Source organism: Rhinopithecus roxellana, chromosome 13 (genome assembly GCF_007565055.1).
Source record: "Rhinopithecus roxellana isolate Shanxi Qingling chromosome 13, ASM756505v1, whole genome shotgun sequence".
Taxonomy (NCBI): domain Eukaryota; kingdom Metazoa; phylum Chordata; class Mammalia; order Primates; family Cercopithecidae; genus Rhinopithecus; species Rhinopithecus roxellana.
The window spans coordinates 92,419,728-92,431,251 of NC_044561.1; the positions used below are offsets into that span (position 1 = coordinate 92,419,728).

Consider the following 11,524-nt stretch of genomic DNA (forward strand, 5'->3'; position numbering starts at 1 on the left):
GGATATTTCAGCTAAATGCCTAAGATAGATGCATGAATATAATTGCTGACATCGATTTATTCCCCAAAAAAACCTATCACAATGGTGCAAGTACATAGCTCCTAATAAAGGATGTGACAATTACGGATATAAATTCAGGCCTTGGCAGGCATGCCAGAGTTAGAGCATCCTCGTATTTAGACATCAAACAAGACTTCCCCGTTGTACAAAGCAAAGGAAGAGGAAAACATAGACCACTCAGCATGACTGCACTGGCTCCAGCGGGTCAGGAGGCTGCTTCTTCAGAGGATGAAAATACTCTGTGCTTCCTGTGTTTCAGGAAGAACCTGGATCCATCTTGGCAGCATAAAGCTCTGTGGTGCTTAAAAACAAGCATGTCTCATATCCACATCATCAGTTCTGAGACTGGGGAAAAGACAAAATCCTTGGATTCGAATAGGAAAAAGAGATATCAAGAAAATTAAATCCTGACTATTAAAACATTAAAAGTTAGGGAGCAGGAATTAGGTATTTCATTTACTGATCCTGGTTTATTTACTCTTCCTGGTTCATTTACTCGTCTGGGTTTATTTACTCTTCCTCATTCCTTTACTCATTCATGTTTTGGGATCCTTTTGCTCTCAAATCATGGGGAAAAGAAAGGCTTATCCTAAACTTGAATTCAGGGCTAAAACTTTTGTTTAACAGAATGGTTTTGTGTTCAGTTTACTTTGAAGGAGATGGTCAGCATATAACAATAAAGCACAAAAGAAATTCTAAAATAATAAACATAGGGATTTGATAGGGTAGAATAATAATTATTTACTTACACATTTTTACTGCAAACATTTCAAATATACCAAATAAATGTAAAATGAACCACCACGCTCTATGTCTTCACAGCCTCAACAATTATCAGCCCAGTGTGAATTGTAGATAGTTAGGCCATACATAGCTTAGCCAAGCCTGACAGAAAGGTGTTTGGTATTTTTTAGCTTATGACTTTTTTTCCTGCCCTTTGTAGCCACTATAAATGCACTAAAGGGAAAAATGAGCCAAAGTTATGTGAGTGTGTGGGTGTTTTCCCATGCACTTTATTTGTTTATTCACATAGTCCGGTCCCCAGGGAAATTAAAAAAAATAATAATAAATTAGTTTCACTGTAGAAGATCCAAAGAACTCAACATTTTACAAGCTTTGGGTCATTAATCCTTATAGCTATTTCCCTATTATGTCAATAAGTGGGAAGTGTTATTATCCCCATTTCACAGATGAAGAAACTGAGGCCTTTCATGATTACATGTCTCATTCAGAGCCAAACTGTGCTGGCAAGAAAATCAAGGACTTCCAATAAAGTCCATTTATTTCACCTTTAGAACCAGCACTGTCCAATACAAATATGACATTAACAACATATGTGATTTTCCAGTAGATATATAATAATAATAACAATAATAAACAGGTGAATGCTTATTAATAATATGCCTGAAAACAATATATCAGAAAGATTATTGCAATGAGTAAGAATTTTTAAAAATTATTCATTATTGAGATAGTTTATGTTTTTTTCCGTACCAAATCTTCAAAATCAGTGCGTATTTGACACTTACAGCATATCTCAATTTGGACTTGCCACAGTTCAAGTGTCCTATAGCCAGGTGTGGCTAGTGGCTCCCATCATGGGCAGCACAGCCATAGATTACATGTTCTCTTCTCATAAGGCCATACTTTCTCCCACTAGATAGTGTTGCCAAGACATGCCCCTGCCTTTTGCTACCTGTTTGAGATGCCTTTGATTTTGCTTTAATATTATTTTGATTTCGGCTAATGAAACAAGCCCAAATTACAGATATGGATTAAAGTCATTGGAAAGTAACGTAAAGTCCAACTCTAGGAAAAAAAGGACAAAACAATCGAACAAATGGAAACAACTCACACATATACAAAAAGAATATAAGGCAAATTGAATTCAACTTTCTCCAGTTGAAAGAGTTTTGTAAAACTGGGAATGAACCTCTGATTAGCAAGCAAATAAACTTGTTCTTGTATGAAAGTTATGAAGCTATGATTTTTGGCATCAGTTAATAGGCTAATATTAAAAAACCTTTTTCTGTTGACAGTTCAATAAATTACACAAGTTATAAAAGAGACATAGTTACAGAATAACATGATGGGGGGAGGGTAACTTACATTTGTCTCAGTCCTTAATATCTATACAAACAGGGAGATATTTGCCTTTTATGTAATTAGAGCATACTTGAATTCCTCCACGGACTGTGGAGAGTTGACTTTCATGTACCACACAAAACCAAAATCAGATTCATCTGAATCTCTAATTTATGTCACTGGAGGTTCCTACATTTGCTGGTGCCGTCAAACAAAAGATCTAAAGTCTCAAAGTATTTCACCAAACCCCAAATCCATGACAATCTAAATAAGGCTGAACATCCAGGTTAGAGGTGGATAGTGCCACATTTCCACAATAAAAAAAATGTGAGTACAGCCTGCATTCCACAAGTCTGAGGAGCCATGGCTTGAAGTGAGACAAATCAAGTTTGCAATAATCAAAAACATATGACTTATTAGTGAGTGAATGTAGGGTTAAGGAAACCATTACACAACAAGAAATTAAAGGCTTACAAGGTAAAGCCAATCACACGTTTAGAACTATGTGTGATGGCAAGCCATCAAAGTAACTAAATATTAGGACATACATTAAAATCTTCAATTATTTCAGAGAACTTTCTGATAGGGGAAAGAGTCTGAACCAAAGACATGTGATTGATGTTTGCTATGGTTTAAATATTTGTCCCCTCTGAAGCTCATGTTGAAACTTAATCCTCAATGTGGCAGTACTGAGAAGTGTGCCCTTTAAGAGGGGATTGCGTCATGAGGCCTCTGCTTTATAGAATGGGTTAATCCATTCATGAATTAATGGGTTAATGGATTAATGGGATATCCCAGGGGTAGGACAGGTAGCTTTGTAAGAAGAGAAAGAGAGACCTGAGCTAACACACTCCATCACCTTACCATGTGATGTCCTGTACCACTTGAGACTTCTGCAGCGAGTCGCCACCAGCAAGAAGGACCTAATCAAATGCAGTCCCTCAGTTTCAGACTTCTCAGCCTCCATAAATGTAAGAAATAAATTCCTCTTTAAAACTACATTACCCAGTTTAAGATACTATGTTATAAGCAAGAGAAAATGAACTAAGACAATATGATATGTGAAAGAGGTGGCCAATTTAGAAGCATTGCTCCTATAAATGTATTATAATAAAACTCAGTAAAGGTATTTCACTATATTTATATATCTATCTATCAATCCATTTTATCTACCTATGAATGTTTATTCCCAAGGAAATAAATCATAAAAATAAACTAGAAGGCAAATGAATAGTAAAGGAAAAATAATAATATACATTAGTAAAAACAAAAAAAAAATGCCCCATTTGTTGAATAAAGGCCCATTTGAGAGACAAATATTCAAAAGAGCCTTATTTGGGAGAAGACTATTTTTTAAATTGATCATACACTCCTTTTATTAAAAATACTTTTGGAAAAATAGCTCCAGAAATTTATAAATCTATATGAAAGTTCTGGTAGTGAACTATATAACTACACACTTACTTGAAAGTTACCATCAAAGGCTGAAGCAAGGATTTTACAAGTTTGTTTCCAGGATTCAATCACATATCATCGCTTTGGTTCTAATTCCTCAGACTGCTCCCAAAAACCTTCTTCCTAAGTGAAGAACTTCTTGTTCCAAACAAATTTTTTTGGAATTTACAAGAATTCTAGCATGCAGTGGAATACATATACATACCCAAAAGAAGCATGAAAAACATGCATTTGCCCACACTGTCCATGAACCTGAATAAATCATTAAGCCAAGTAGTGAATGCCAATGAAAACATAAACTCTCCTAGGAGAGCATCAGCCAGTGAGACAAAGAATAAATGATTTTTACCTATGTCATTCTTGCTTTCCTCTCAGAAAATTAGAGCATCCAAGCTTTAAAACGGTCTCTGTGGGAATTTCTTTGACTCTCATTTGGACCAACTCTGGCACCTCAGCGACTATCTTAGAAAGCACTTGATAAATAACTTCACAATTAAAGATTGCTCCTTTCCAGATTAACACACTAGGAAGAGTAATAAATTACCACATCATCAGGTTATGCATTTAACATTTAACAGGTTATGTTTGATTGTGCCTTGTTAAAAAAAAAAAAAGAAAGAAACATGTAATATTTATTTAGCATTTTGTCATTGTAAACCAATTCATTATTTTCTTTGGGCACAGATGTAAGTATAAGGGTTTGCACATTTGAAAGCATTCTGTACTTACTAGGTATATGGAATCTGACAACGACAAATTAAAGATTTCTAAATGGTAAAGAAATTTTCCACCAATGAAAATTTTGCTTCCATAGGAGCTTCCTTTTTTTCCAAAGACATTTCATAATCTGAGGATGAGAAGTAAAGGGGTCATTTGATGAGGTCAGGCTATCAAATAGACAGGCTCTCTAACCCTTAGGCAGTTTGCTTGGTGGCCCAACATCACATCTGGGATGCAAATCTCCCTCCAGCATAACCCATATTCCGGCCACCAGGTTTACACAAAGAGACCGCCCAGCTGCTAGCTGGTAAAAGGCTCCCAGGGTCTCACACAGCCCCGAGAGCTGTGTAATTCAGTACAGAACCCGTCTATGCAATTACATGTCCCTGTAGATTACAGTGTAATTACACTGAGGAGACAGAAAAATAATTGCTTGTAACTTACACTGTGGTTGAGAAGGCATAAATAATCACGTATGCACGATGTAATGATGTGTGATCACTTAGCCACTACTGTGTCACAGCTACCACATGTTTAGAAGACCAGCAGTGACCATAGAAGAAAAAAGCACTAGTGGGTTATTTGCAAATTGAAATGTAAAGGCAGCTACACCTTGCTTTTCCAGAGGACTGCCTTGAGAAAAATTTTATAAGACTCCCAGCCTGCATTCTCATCAGGAATAAAAAGTGAGTACTGTGTGAAGTGTTGCTTGATTTGCACATTTTAATTTGGCTTGTGTCATCTGACCCTTATTTCCCACTCCCTGATATTTGATCTCTAGAAAGATATAGATAAAACTATGCAAGCTGTTAAAAATTCGACCTGATTCAGAATTGATATCTGAGAGATTATTCCTAATTTTTAAACCATTTACATGCTTAATTCATAGTGTCTTAGATATTATTTGCTATGATTAAATCTTAATTCATGGCAGCAGCAATTCCTTAGACTCATTTATTTGTTTAAATAAAGAAAATAAATATTCTATTTCCAAACAACAACATATAGTTTTAAGGTGCCTTGTTTTATATATATATGGATATTATGCATAATTCACAAACAACTACAAATTAATTTATGTAAGAATAAAGTTAAAAAAAAGTACATCTTTGTATATTTTCTTCCAGATTTAAGAGTAATTTCTTTGCATCAGCAAATCTTGACCAATAATTGATGATGTTTGGGAATAATTCCAGCATTAAATTAGGAAAAGCTTTAGAATTTTAAAGTACATTTTGAAAAGATATTAAATTTATTCTTTAAAAAATAATGACCTTTCCTTTCCATTGGAGAAAACAACTCTTTTTTTTTTTTTTTTTTTTTTTTGAGACAGCATCTCACTCTGTGGCAGGGCTAGAATGCAGTGGTGTGATTGTAGCTCACTGCAGCCTCAGTCTCCCAGGTTCAAGAGATCCTCTTGCCTCAGCTTTGTTAGCAGCTGGCACTACAAGCACGTGCTACCATGCCTAGCAAATTGTTTCCATTTTTAGTAGAGACAAGGTCTCATATATTGCCCAGGCTAGTCTTGAACTCCTAAGCTCAGGCTATTCTCCCAACTCAGCCTTCCAAAGCGCTGGGATTACAGGCATAAGCCACCATGCCTGGACAAAAACAACATTCTAATATTTTAGAAGTGATAATAAAAATGTCTACAAAAAAATAAGCTCTCTTTCTAATGGAGGCTGGTAGAGAAAACAAATGTCAATGAGAATAATAGCTTGAATTAAGAAGAAAACACTGTCAAAACTAGTTTCAAAGGTGCATAGTTGGAAAGAATTTTTTTAAATAGCCATAAACAAAAGCCAAACATCTTAAGGTATTATTTAATGTAGAAATCTGTGTCCTTTTTTATGCCATAAGTCTTTTGGCAAACTGTTGAAGCCTAAGACCCTTCACGAAAATAATATTTTCTCAAGCATAAGATAAAATACATAGGAATTCTAAGAAGGTCTATTCTTTAAATGCAATTTTAAAAAACATATTTGTGTGATGTAGTAAAAAGAATATCTTATATTAGTAAATTAATGAGTACCTAATAAGTTTAAGTGAATCTGTTAACTACCATGCTATTGCAACAACTGTCATTCAATATGAAGATATCTCTGTCCTGGTACTGCGGTTTGTGCTCACTTTCATTACTGAAAGAAATGTTCTATTTGGGATGAACATTGTGAAATAAAATTTATAAGAGGGCATTGGTTTGGACTGAGCTGCTAAGCACACCAGACCAAACCAAAATGGAGCTACTATGCTAAAGTTCCACTCCACCTAACCAAAACAATGTTGTTTATCTGTCCTTACAAAAAATCAGGAGAAAGAGAGATCATTGCCAAGTCCCCCAATAGGCCAGCTTTAGCAGGCATAATAATGAAGTCCTGTCTGCTTTAACCTGCACAAGGAAAGTAATTTTGAAATGACCAATCCACTTTTTGTTCTCTGTTTCTGCTTTCCTGTACAAAGCCAGCCTCCTCTGTTTAACTCCTAGAAATACTCCTTCTATTTTATAGAATAAGGTGTTGTTTGATTCTAGAATCAGAAAAAGAAAACAATTGAAATCTTTAAACTAAATTTGTTGTAATTTTGTCTTTTGGCAGAATAAAAGTGTAATTTTTTCCCATCTTAATCCACAGATCCCCTGGATTCTACTCATAGATTCTGGGAAGGTGGGCACTGGGAAGCAGGGTTGGGAGAGTGAGGCAGTTGTTGCTAGGTTAAAGGCCCCTGATTTCATACTGGCTTCTAAAAGATATTAAATGCATAATTGTTTATGGTGTCATTTCATTCTTACCATCCCTGGGATTGAAAGAAAGGGCAAAACTACTTATTTGTTTAAGAAAGATATTAAGCATGAAAAAAAAACATGACTAAATGATCAATCAATAGAACTCTTCTGTGATTCAAAGAAAAGTGTTATCTGACATAGAAAGCCTATTTTTCACTATCATAAATTGTAGATTAGGTGACAAAGTAATGACTTACTTTTTTCATCACACTTCCATTCTCCTGTTTACAAAACAAGGAAGTTGGGCTAGATGACCCTTATTTGACAAACTAATCTTAAATCTATGCTAATTTGAAACTAAGACTGCCATGAAATCATTCCCCAATTCCTACCTTCCCTGTACCATCAGTCTGTTTCTTTAAACACATTTGTGGGTTTTTTTCTACTTTCCAACAGTTTATAAAATAGTTACAGATATTCCTAATCTAATTTTCATCATTGCAGGCATACAACTGCAATGCCAACATTTGAGCTTTCCACACCTGCTGAAAGATATAAAATATTGTCTGCTCATGTAGCCAAGTTTGTTGGCAGGTAAGGGAAAATTCCTATTCTCATGTATAAATACCCCCTCCCAGGGGATATTTTCTCCTGAAACTTCTAAGTGCCCATCTCTCAATTATGATGCTATTATTATTTAGTGAGCTGAGAGAAGTGGTTTTCAGTACACACAGCAAAGAGGAACAAGCTTGCAACTTTAATAAGGTCCACAAGATAATTAAGACATACAATTTTTTCTTCTAATGCTAGGCCAGGAGGGCTTTTCAGCCTGTAATATGAATGACTAAATGCTTTCATGTTTGAATTTATAAGTGGCTATAAAATATATTTTGACTTTTTATTAACTCAGCCCTTTCATTTGTCTTTATTTCTTCAGGCACATGAATGAAACATCTTGCATCATGTTCCATTAAAAAATTGGGAAGTTCAAGCTGGCTGCAACTTCATCTATTTCTTTTTTCAAATGTGCCCTGAACACTATGTGCCTAGTCATTCATCTGCTCAGGAAAAAATAAAACTAAATGACATCCCAGAATAGCTCCATAAATTTAGGTAATCCTGCCTCCAAATAAGGCATACCCATGTCCCTGTGAGGTAAGCAAGGGTAAGAATAACTAATGTCGTTTTATAACTTCAGTCTTGTAGTCAACATAATTTTGGAGATCCTACAATGATGGGCTCACTGAGAAACTTATAATCTTGATAGAAACCCCCTTTTCTCAAGGAAGATGCATCCAGTTTGGGACCTAACACTCACATAGAAATGAATGTGATGCAAGTGGCTCTGTTAAAAAGGAACTGATCTTATTTATTTATTTATTTATTTATTTATTTATTTATTTATTTATTTTTATTTATTTATTTATTTATTTATTTATTTATTTTTGAGACGGAATCTCACTCTGTCGCCCAGGCTGGAGTGCAGTGGCCGAATCTCAGCTCACTGCAAGCTCTGCCTCCCGGGTTTACGCCATTCTCCTGCCTCAGCCTCCCGAGTAGCTGGGACTACAGGCGCCCGCCACCTCGCCCGGTTAGATTTTTTTTTGATATTTTTTAGTAGAGAAGGGGTTTCACCATGTTAGCCCGGATTGTCTTGATCTCCTGACCTCGTGATTCGCTGGTCTCGGCCTCCCAAAGTGCTGGGATTACAGGCTTGAGCCACTGTGCCCGGCCTTTTTTTTTTTTTCTTTTTTGACAGAGTCTCACACTCTGTACCCCAGGCTGGAGTGCAGTGGCGCGATCTCGGCTCACTGCAACCTCCGCCTCCCGGGTTCACGCCATTCTCCTGCCTCAGCCTCCCGAGTAGCTGGGACTACAGTCTCATGCCACCAAGCCCGGCTAATTTTTTGTAGTTTTAGTAGAGACGGGGTTTCACCGTGTTGGCCAGGATGGTCTCAATCTCCTGAACTCGTGATACGCCCGCCTCGGCCTCCCAAAATGCTGGGATTACAGGCGTGAGCGACCACGCCCGGTGGAACTGATCTTAAGAAGTGCTAGGAGGAAGCATGGGAAGGGAGATACAACTTCTGTTTTGAGGCGTAAAAACACTCCATGGAGCTCATTAAACTTGAAGAAGTCTTTGAAAATAAGGAGAACTTCATGAGGCAGATACTGGGAATGGGCATTTCAAGAATGGGGAGCTGCGTAAGCCAGATTGGAGAGGGGAAAAGGCAATTTGCATTTGAAGAGTTTAAAGTTATCTAGTTAAGTTTAGCCTTATTATTCACTAGGCGCATTTGCTTAGATCATGGAGGAACTTAAGTACTAGAATTAGGAGTTTGAAGTTTAGTCGTAAGGTCTTAGAGAGTCATTGAATATCTTAGCGCCAGAGAAAGTTGTGCCTTGGTGGGTTTCAGTGAGACTTCTGAAAGCAGGGAAGTCTGTTGGGAGCGGACCTAACTCTAGCTCTAAAGAGGAGATGAGGCCTTGGAAAGTGGTATTGGGAGTGGAAAGGAATGAATACTCCCAAAATACACAAAAGACATAAAAAAGGAGTCCAAAAGATGTTAAAGGAAATGGATAAGGTTACATAGCTGTGATTGACCCAGGAATCACACTTAGAGACCTTGAACCAGTGATTTTCATTGACCCTTTTAGTGGACCATTTCCCTGCATATGGAATCAAGATAACTAAATAATAATCAAAATGTTGATCTCATTTAGAAGCTGCATTATCAACAGATGCAAATTAACACTCATAGCAAACTTAAAACTGTTGTAAACCTTAGAGTGAAAGAAAGGACTGGTAGCACAAAAGGCAAAAAAAAAAAAAAAAAAAAAGTTTCTCAAGAGTTTCCATTACAGCAACTACCTGAGGAAATGTAAAATATAATTTCGAAAAATAAAAGTATCTAGTGTTATCATAATCAATATACAAATTTATAATACTAACCACAGAGACAGTTAGTTTGTACCAGAATAAATGGCCTCAGTGAAGTCACAGTGTGCATCTTCCATGGATAAAATAGGTTTTAATTTTAGTCTTCAAGAAGATTAGGCATAAGGTGATAGGGTGTATAATTCTCTCAATGAGAAAAATCAAAGGCAAGTAATAACTACAGGAGAAAAAGGAAATATTTATCTAAACAGAAAAGCAAACCAAATGTTTTTCATGGGACAGCATAGGCTACAGCCTTCAATTTAGAATTAAAAGGGAAATTGTATTTGCTCTTGGCACTAGACACTTCCTCCAAATAGCAATTCCAAATGAGTTTAAGATCTTGTACCAGTAGAAAACAACTGTAATTATAACTCACTACTTGACTCTACAATGAACAATAATTACATTATAATCATGTGTTATTAGTTTTCACCTGTGAGACTCAACTTACAGAAAGGGCAGGAAAGATTTGACTATAGTAAGAGAACAGAATATAAATGTTATCAAAGTTGACAACTATCACCCTGGAGATAGACAGTAGAAATGGGGAAAAGAGGTGTCAGAAAGAGTAAGGACGAAAGATAACATAATATACATAGAATCAAAGAAATATTCAAATGATTAACAGAAAGAACTTTAAAAATATAAATGAAAGATATATGCAGTAATTCAATAGAATAAAATAAAAAATTAAAACCTATTAAAATTGGGAATAAGTGGGGTGGCAAGAGTCAGGTGTTATATAGGAGTTATCCCTCATCTTTCATACAAAAGTGTAGTATGACAATATTATTTAAAATTATGGAGGTAACCACCAGAAACCCTTGAACAGAAATCTTAAAAGAGATAGTCTGTAAGGGAATGGAACTAGTAGAGCTCATTGTGGGGGTGGGAGCCATTTATTTTCATGATGAAGTCTCTTACTTGCTTATCACTATGAAATATGTTAAAATTAATTATAAATTAATTCTAATAACAGTTTTAAATTAAGGAATGAGGAAGGATGAAGGAAAGAACTCCAAAGATATAAAAATAACCATTCAGCTAGAGGCATAAGGGATTATGTGGGAAGAGAGTGAAGGAAAGATATATAAGAAGATGTGATAATTTTTTGTCAACAGAATGACCTTTTCTGCCAAGGGAAAAAAACTAAAGTGAGGCCAAGGAATGACGTGGTGGAAGGGAAAAATATAATGAGAATTACCTAAGTATGAATCTGAGAGAAAGCACTTGAAATTACAAGGTTTGTAAATCTAAAATTATTTGGTTAAAGATATAAATATATTCCCGATGACAGCATAGGATTTAAAAACTCAAAACATGATGCTTAGAGGGGTCTCAGAAGGTTGACATATTACTACATAGATATCCTAATAAGCATTTATCGTGTTCTTTTAAGTCTTTGGATTATATTTCCTCATATAAATAGAGTGCAAGAACTAAAGCAGGAATCTTTTTCCGATTTTTTTTTTTTTGGGGGGGGGGGGGTGGGGGCGATGGAGTCTAGCTCTGTCGCCCAGGCTGGAGTGCAGTGGCGCGAT

General features: G+C 36.0%; 1 long non-coding RNA gene across 1 annotated transcript; it reads left to right on the forward strand.

Moving 5' to 3' along the window:
• The first annotated feature begins 4,849 nt into the window (after positions 1-4,849).
• Positions 4,850-11,226, forward strand: LOC115892679. The gene is made up of 4 exons (XR_004052559.1): positions 4,850-5,006; positions 7,547-7,636; positions 7,980-8,197; positions 11,105-11,226. It is a non-coding gene; the product is annotated as an uncharacterized LOC115892679 (long non-coding RNA).
• Positions 11,227-11,524: the final 298 nt, after the last annotated feature.